Raw genomic sequence first — 7,848 nt, 5'->3', positions numbered from 1 at the left:
CCCCCCTCTGCCAATCCCTTCATTGGCTCCCGATTGCCCAACGCATCAAATTCAAACTGCTAACTCTGACCTACAAAGCCCTTCACAATGCCGCCCCGAACTACATAACTGACCTGATACCCAAATACTACCCTACCCGTGCCCTCCGCTCCTCACAGGACCTCGTGCTCTCTAGCTCCCTGGTCTCCTCCCACGCCAGATTGCAGGACTTCTCTAGGACTTCCCCCATCCTCTGGAACTCCCTACCCCAATCCATCAGACTGTCACCTACCCTCCTCACCTTCAGGCGCACCCTGAAAACCCTCCTCTTCAGGGAAGCCTACCCCAACCTCACCTAACACCTGACCTCACCTAACAACTAACCTCCTCCACTCCTCCCACCACTCCATCCCCCACAGCCATTTCCTCCTGTGCCACCTTCCCCTCCCTCCTAGATTGTAAGCTCGAAAGAGCAGGGCCCTCGAACCCCTCGTGTATTGTATTGTTACTGTCTTGTCTCATGTTCTGTCCCCCACTATAATGTACAGCGCTGAGCATACCCTTTGGCGCTATATAAATACTGTATAATAATAATAATACTATCATTATCATTCTGCAGGATTTATATAGAGACAATACAGCAACAATACAGTTCAATACAAGAGGGTTCCCACATGGAAGAGAAATATATTTGAAATATATTATAAAAATATTCTTACAAAATATATTGCTATACCTTTGAAGTGCTACAATTTTGGCCATATTCAATAAATATATATGTATACTTATTTATATTTCAGGTACTTATATATTGCTGTCAATTTACGCAGCGCTTTACATATATATTGTACATTCACATCAGTCCCTAACCCTCAAGGGGTGTACAATCTAAGGTACCTAACTCACATTCATACATACACATACTAGGGCCATCTTAGACAGGATCCAACTCACCTACCAGCATGTCTTTGGAGTGTGGGAGGAAACCAGCATACCCAGAGGAAACCTACGCAGGCACAGGCAGAACATGCAAACTCCAGGCAGATGGTGCCGTGGTTGGGATTTAAACCAACGACCCAAGTACTGCCAGGCGGAAGTGCTAACCATTTAACCACTGTGCTCCCCATATACAGTTGCAAGAAAACGTATGTGAACCCCTTGGGATTACGTGGAGTTTTGCATGAATTGGGCATAAAATGTGCTCTGAACGTCATCTAATTCACAACAATGGAAGAACACAGTCTGCTGAACATAATACTACACAAACATTAGATGTTGCCATGGTTTAATTGCACATAACATGTAAACATTCACAGTGCAGGGAGGAAAAAGTATGTGAACCCTTGGACTTAATAACTGGTTGACCCTCCTTTGGCAGCAATAACCTCAACCAAACGTTTCCTGTAGTTGCAGATCAGACCTGCACAACGATCTGGAGTCATTTTGGACCACTCCTCTTCACAAAACTGTTTCAGTGTAGCAATATTCTTGGGATGTCTGGTGTGAATCGCTCTCTTAAGGTCATGCCACAGCATTTCAATCGGGTTGAGGTCAGGACTCTGACTGGGCCACTCCAGAAGGCATATTCTGTGCTGTTGCAGCCATTGTTTTGTTGAATTACTTGTATGCTTTGGGTCATTGTCCTGTTGCATCACCCATCCTCTGCGGAGCTTCAGTTGGCGGACAGATGATCGTACGGTTTCCTGCAAAATGTCTTGATAAACTCTGGAATTCATTTTCCCATCAATGACAACAATCCGTCCAGGCCCTGAGGCAGCAAAGCAGCCCCAAACCATGATGCTCCCTCCGCCATGTTTCACAGTGGGGATGAGGTTTGATGTTGGTGTGCTGTGCCTTTTTTTCTCCACACATAGTGTTGTGTGTTCTTCCCAAACAACTCAATCTTGGTTTCATCTGTCCACAGTATATTTTGCCAGTAGTGCTGTGGAACATCCAGGTGCTCTTTTGCAAACTTCAAACGTGCTGCAATATTCTTTTTGGACAGCAATGGCTTCCTCCGTGGTGTCCTCCCATGTACTCCATTCTTGTTTAATGTTTTCCTTATTGTAGATGTGTCAACAAAAATGTTAGCATGTGCCAGAGATTTCTGTAGGTCTTTAGCTGACACTCTGGGATTCTTCTTTACCTCATGCAGCATTCTGCGCTGTGCTATTGCAGTCATTTTTACAGGACGACCACGCCTAGGGAGAGTAGCAACAGTGCTAAACTTTCTCCATTTGTAGACAGTCTGTCTTACCGTGGACACATGAACATCAAGGCTTTTGGAGATACTTTTGTAACCCTTTCCAGCTTCATGCAAGTCAACAATTCTTGATCGTAGGTCTTCTGAGAGCTCTTTTCTGCGAGGCATGGTTCACATCAGACAGTGCTTCTTGAAACCAGTAAACCCAAAACAGGTGTGTGTTTTTTAAGGGCAGGACAGCTGTCAGCAACACATCCAATATCATCACACTGATTGGAGTCAAGGTTGGCTCACTCCTGGCTCCAATTAGCTCTGGGAGAAGTCATTAAGCTAGGGCCTCACATACTTTTTCCTCCCTGCACTGTGAATGTTTACATGTTATGTGCAATTAAACCATGGCAACATCTAATGTTTGTGTAGTATTATGTTCAGCAGACTGTGTTCTTCTATTGTTGTGACTTAGATGACGTTCAGAACACATTTTATGCCCAATTCATGCAAAACTCCACGTAATCCCAAGGGGTTCACATACTTTTTCTTGCAACTGTATACACGCACACACATATATATATATATCTATATACACACACACACCAAAAAATTAACCGTTTATAAAAGCTTTTATCATCAACACCATAAAGCAGAAGTCGCCCACAAGGTGGAGCTGTGACTCCAGATGATTGAATTACATTATAACTATTTGTTTCTGTAAATTACAATAAATACTGAAAATAGTATTCCCGTCTAATTCCTGCTCTTGTATCCACCCAAAAATATTTTTTTAGTTCTAGATGGAGCAGGGAATGATGAGAACGGTTGGGTTTTTCTTGCCATCTGCACCGCCGCTGGGGGGGATCATCCTATTTGTCCTGCAGTCTAAAACTTCAAAGCTGTCACTGAAACAAAAATGCGAGGGGAAATCTTCCAATGGGTTCACCTGTTCTGGTGAGGACGAGTTTTTCTGCCCAAAAGCTCCTCTCCAGAATGCAATTTTGGTGCATTCAGATTTCTGCCCTAAATGCCCCGCCTCTAAACCCCTATGTGAAAAGTGGATGGGAACTGATGAAAAATGGATGGGAACTGATCCATTTTTTTCTTGGAAAAAAATGTGACTGAACTGATTAAAAAAACGGAATGCCAGTGTGAAAGGGGCCTAAAGCAGTGTGCATGGACACAGAGGAGAAGACTGTTTAGCTTCTAGGAGCTTAAAAAAACATTAGTGTGCATGGAGCCTTAGGGCTCATGTACACTGCAACTGATAAACTCACGTTCAGGAGCTTTTCTGCATTTTTTTTTCAGCAGCCCCTGAACTCTCCCTAATGTTTTCCTATGTGTCCATGTACAGGTGAAACTAAAAAAATTTGAATATGGTGCAAAAGTTCATTTATTTCAGTGCAGCAACATAAAAGATGAAACTAATATATGAGACTCATTACATGCAAAGCAAGATAGTTCAAGCCGTGATTTGTCATCATTGTGATGATTATGGCTTACAGCTCATGAAAACCCCAAATCCACAATCTCAGAAAATGAGAATATTACATGCAATCAATAAAACAAGGATTGTACATAGAACAATATCGCACCTCTGAAAAGTAGAAGCATGCATATGTACTCAGTACTTGGTTTGGGCCCCTTTTGCAGCAATTACTGCCTCAATGCGGCGTGGCATGGAAGTTATCAGCCTGTGGCACTGCTGAGGTGTTATGGAAGACCAGGATGCTTCAATAGCGGCCTTCAGCTCTTCTGCATTGTTCGGTCTCATGTCTCTCATCTTTCTCTTGGCAATGCCCCATAGATTCTCTATGGGGTTCAGGGCAGTTTGCTGGCCAATCAAGCACAGTAATCCCACGGTCATTGAACCAGGTTTTGGTGCTTTTGGCAGTGTGGGCGGTGCCTGCTGGAAAATGAAGTCAGCATCCCCATAAAGCTCGTCTGCAGGAAGGAAGCATGAAGTGCTCCAAAATCTCCTGGTAGACGGCTGTGTTGACCCTGGACTTAATGAAGCACAGTGGACCAACACCAGCAGATGATATGGCTCCCCAAATCAACACAGACTGTGGAAACTTCACACTGGACTTCAAGCATCTTGCAGTGTGTGCCTCTCCATTCTTCCTCCATACTCGGGGTCCTTGTGCCTCTCCATTCTTCCTCCATACTCGGGGTCCTTGGGCCTCTCCATTCTTCCTCCATACTTGGGGTCCTTGTGCCTCTCCATTCTTCCTCCATACTGCAGGTCTTTGTGCCTCTCCATTCTTTCTCCATACTCGGGGTCCTTGGGCCTTTCCATTCTTCCTCCATACTCGGAGTCCTTGGGCCTCTCCATTCTTCCTCCATACTTGGGGTCCTTGGTTTCCAAATGAGATGCAAAAGTTGCTCTTATCAGAAAAGAGGACTTTGGACCACTAAGCAACAAATCAGGTCTGTTTTTCTTTAGCCCAGGTAAGACATTTCTGACGTTGTTAGTTGTTCAGGAGCGGCTTGACAAGAGGAATACGACATTTGAAACCCATGTCCAGGATTCGTCTGTGTGTGGTGGCTCTTGATGCACTGACTCCAGCCTCAGTCCACTCCTTGTGAAAGTCCCCAACAATTTTGAATGGCCTTTTCCTGACAATCCTCTCCAGGCTGTGGTTTGGGCCCCTTTTGCAGCAATTACTGCCTCAATGCGGCGTGGCATGGAAGTTATCAGCCTGTGGCACTGCTGAGGTGTTATGGAAGACCAGGATGCTTCAATAGCGGCCTTCAGCTCTTCTGCATTGTTCGGTCTCATGTCTCTCATCTTTCTCTTGGCAATGCCCCATAGATTCTCTATGGGGTTCAGGGCAGTTTGCTGGCCAATCAAGCACAGTAATCCCACGGTCATTGAACCAGGTTTTGGTGCTTTTGGCAGTGTGGGCGGTGCCAAGTCCTGCTGGAAAATGAAGTCAGCATCCCCATAAAGCTCGTCTGCAGGAAGGAAGCATGAAGTGCTCCAAAATCTCCTGGTAGATGGCTGTGTTGACCCTGGACTTAATGAAGCACAGTGGACCAACACCAGCAGATGATATGGCTCCCCAAATCAACACAGACTGTGGAAACTTCACACTGGACTTCAAGCATCTTGCAGTGTGTGCCTCTCCATTCTTCCTCCATACTCAGGGTCCTTGGGCCTCTCCATTCTTCCTCCATACTCGGGGTCCTTGGGCCTCTCCATTCTTCCTCCATGCTTGGGGTCCTTGGGCCTCTCCATTCTTCCTCCATACTCGGGGTCCTTGTGCCTCTCCATTCTTCCTCCATACTCGGGGTCCTTGTGCCTCTCCATTCTTCCTCCATACTCGGGGTCCTTGTGCCTCTCCATTCTTCCTCCATACTCGGGGTCCTTGGGCCTCTCCATTCTTCCTCCATACTTGGGGTCCTTGTGCCTCTCCATTCTTCCTCCATACTCCAGGTCTTTGTGCCTCTCCATTCTTTCTCCATACTCGGGGTCCTTGGGCCTTTCCATTCTTCCTCCATACTCGGAGTCCTTGGGCCTCTCCATTCTTCCTCCATACTTGGGGTCCTTGGTTTCCAAATGAGATGCAAAAGTTGCTCTTATCAGAAAAGAGGACTTTGGACCACTAAGCAACAAATCAGGTCTGTTTTTCTTTAGCCCAGGTAAGACATTTCTGACGTTGTTAGTTGTTCAGGAGCGGCTTGACAAGAGGAATACGACATTTGAAACCCATGTCCAGGATTCGTCTGTGTGTGGTGGCTCTTGATGCACTGACTCCAGCCTCAGTCCACTCCTTGTGAAAGTCCCCAACAATTTTGAATGGCCTTTTCCTGACAATCCTCTCCAGGCTGTGGTCATCCCTGCTGCTTGTGCACCTTTTTCTTCCACACTTTTCCCTTCCACATAACTTTCTATTAATGTGCTTTGATACAACACTTTGGGAACATCCAACTGCTTTTGTAATTACCTTTTGAGGCTTTCCCTCCTTATGGAGGGTGTCAATGATGGTGTCAGGTCAGCAGTCTTTCCCATGATTGTGATTCCTACTGAACCAGACTGAGAGACCATTTAAAGGCTCAGGAACCCTTTGCAGGTGTTATGGCTTAATTAGCTGATTAGAGTGGGACACTTTGAGCCGAGAATATTGCACCTTTTCACAATATTCTCATTTTCTGAGATTGTGGATTTGGGGTTTTCATGAGCTGTAAGCCATAATCATCACAATTGTGACAAATCACGGCTTGAACTATCTTGCTTTGCATGGAATGAGTCTCATATATTAGTTTCACCTTTTAAGTTGCTGCACTGAAGTAAATGAACTTTTGCACCATATTCTAATTTTTTGAGTTTCACCTGTATATGTAAAAATATATGTTAAAATGACTTTTTTTATATGTTAAAAAAAAATCTGAAGAATCTATTACATGTACAATACATATAAAAAAGTCATTTTAACATATATTTTTACATATATTTGTAATGCATTCCAAAGATGTAGATTTGTATTTTTAAAGACATACAGTGTATTTGAAATGTATTTTTGAAAATATTTTTCATATATTTTGTAATAAAACCCCATTTCAACATGCAGCGTGTGTATATATGTATGTATACATATGTATTTTTTTTTTATTTAAAAAAATATTTTTCAGATATTTTGTAATATATAAAAAATGCATTTCAACATGCAGTATATATATTGAATATGGACAAAATTGTAGTATTTCAAATATATGTCAATATATTTGGGAAGGATATTTTTAAAATATGTTTCAAATATATTTTTCTTCCATGTTGGTTAGCTCAGGCATGCAGACAGGAGGGTGTGCTTAGAGGAAAAAGTCCCTCCTTCAGTTGATAGAGAAGTCCTTTCTCCCTTCCACCTGATGAAAGAGAAAAAATGCCCATGAAGACTCCTGGGATGTAGGACATCATTTTGGATTAGGCCAGATACCGTGGAAGTAACTGAGGAAATGTAAAAACAATTTACTAATCTAGCAGCATAAGGATTTAAAACAGTTCATGTTGATGCAGCAAGTTTCGTTCTGCTTTAAGGTGTTGGAAGACTGCTGAGTCTTGGCCTGTAGAGTTTGCATCCTATGTTGGGTCATCTGTTTGAGACGTTTCTTTTACTAATGTTCAGGTCTTTGTGTTCCTTTCTACACCGCAGTGCATATACCAAGTTATTTCTCATGTGGTGGGGATGGAATATCTTCCCAATGCTCATTAGAACCGAAGACGTGACTCAGAGAAGCTGCAAAATATCTTTAACATTACACAATTCCAGCTAAATGTGACTATATCCTGTATAATAATGACCATCTATTACTAGCTATACTTTTGGCTGCTTTTTTTTTGTTCCAGTTTAATAATAATATCCTGTTCAGGTTTTAAAAATTCAGTATTTGACAACCTCAGCAGTTTCTGCTAACCTGAAATAAAATACGGATGAGGTCACAGTTCCATTTTTGTGGTATTACTCCAAGGACATTAGCCAGTTTGTGGTTGATGACTGCAGCTTTGAAGAACGATGGTGGACATCTGTGTCGTAGTAGGTTTGGTAAGATTGAACACGGTCCTTTTGGATTTAATGGATCTCACAGGAGCTTCCAAAACAAATCCAGCCCTGCAGTAGGCAGTCTCAGTGCTGCCATACTGTAAGTATAATGGAGTACCTGATTTTTTAGTAATG

The sequence above is a fragment of the Staurois parvus genome, unplaced genomic scaffold, assembly GCF_062004578.1.
Source record: "Staurois parvus isolate SC_StPar_1 unplaced genomic scaffold, SC_StPar_1.0 ptg001930l, whole genome shotgun sequence".
Taxonomy (NCBI): domain Eukaryota; kingdom Metazoa; phylum Chordata; class Amphibia; order Anura; family Ranidae; genus Staurois; species Staurois parvus.
This window is presented reverse-complemented; position numbering follows the sequence as displayed.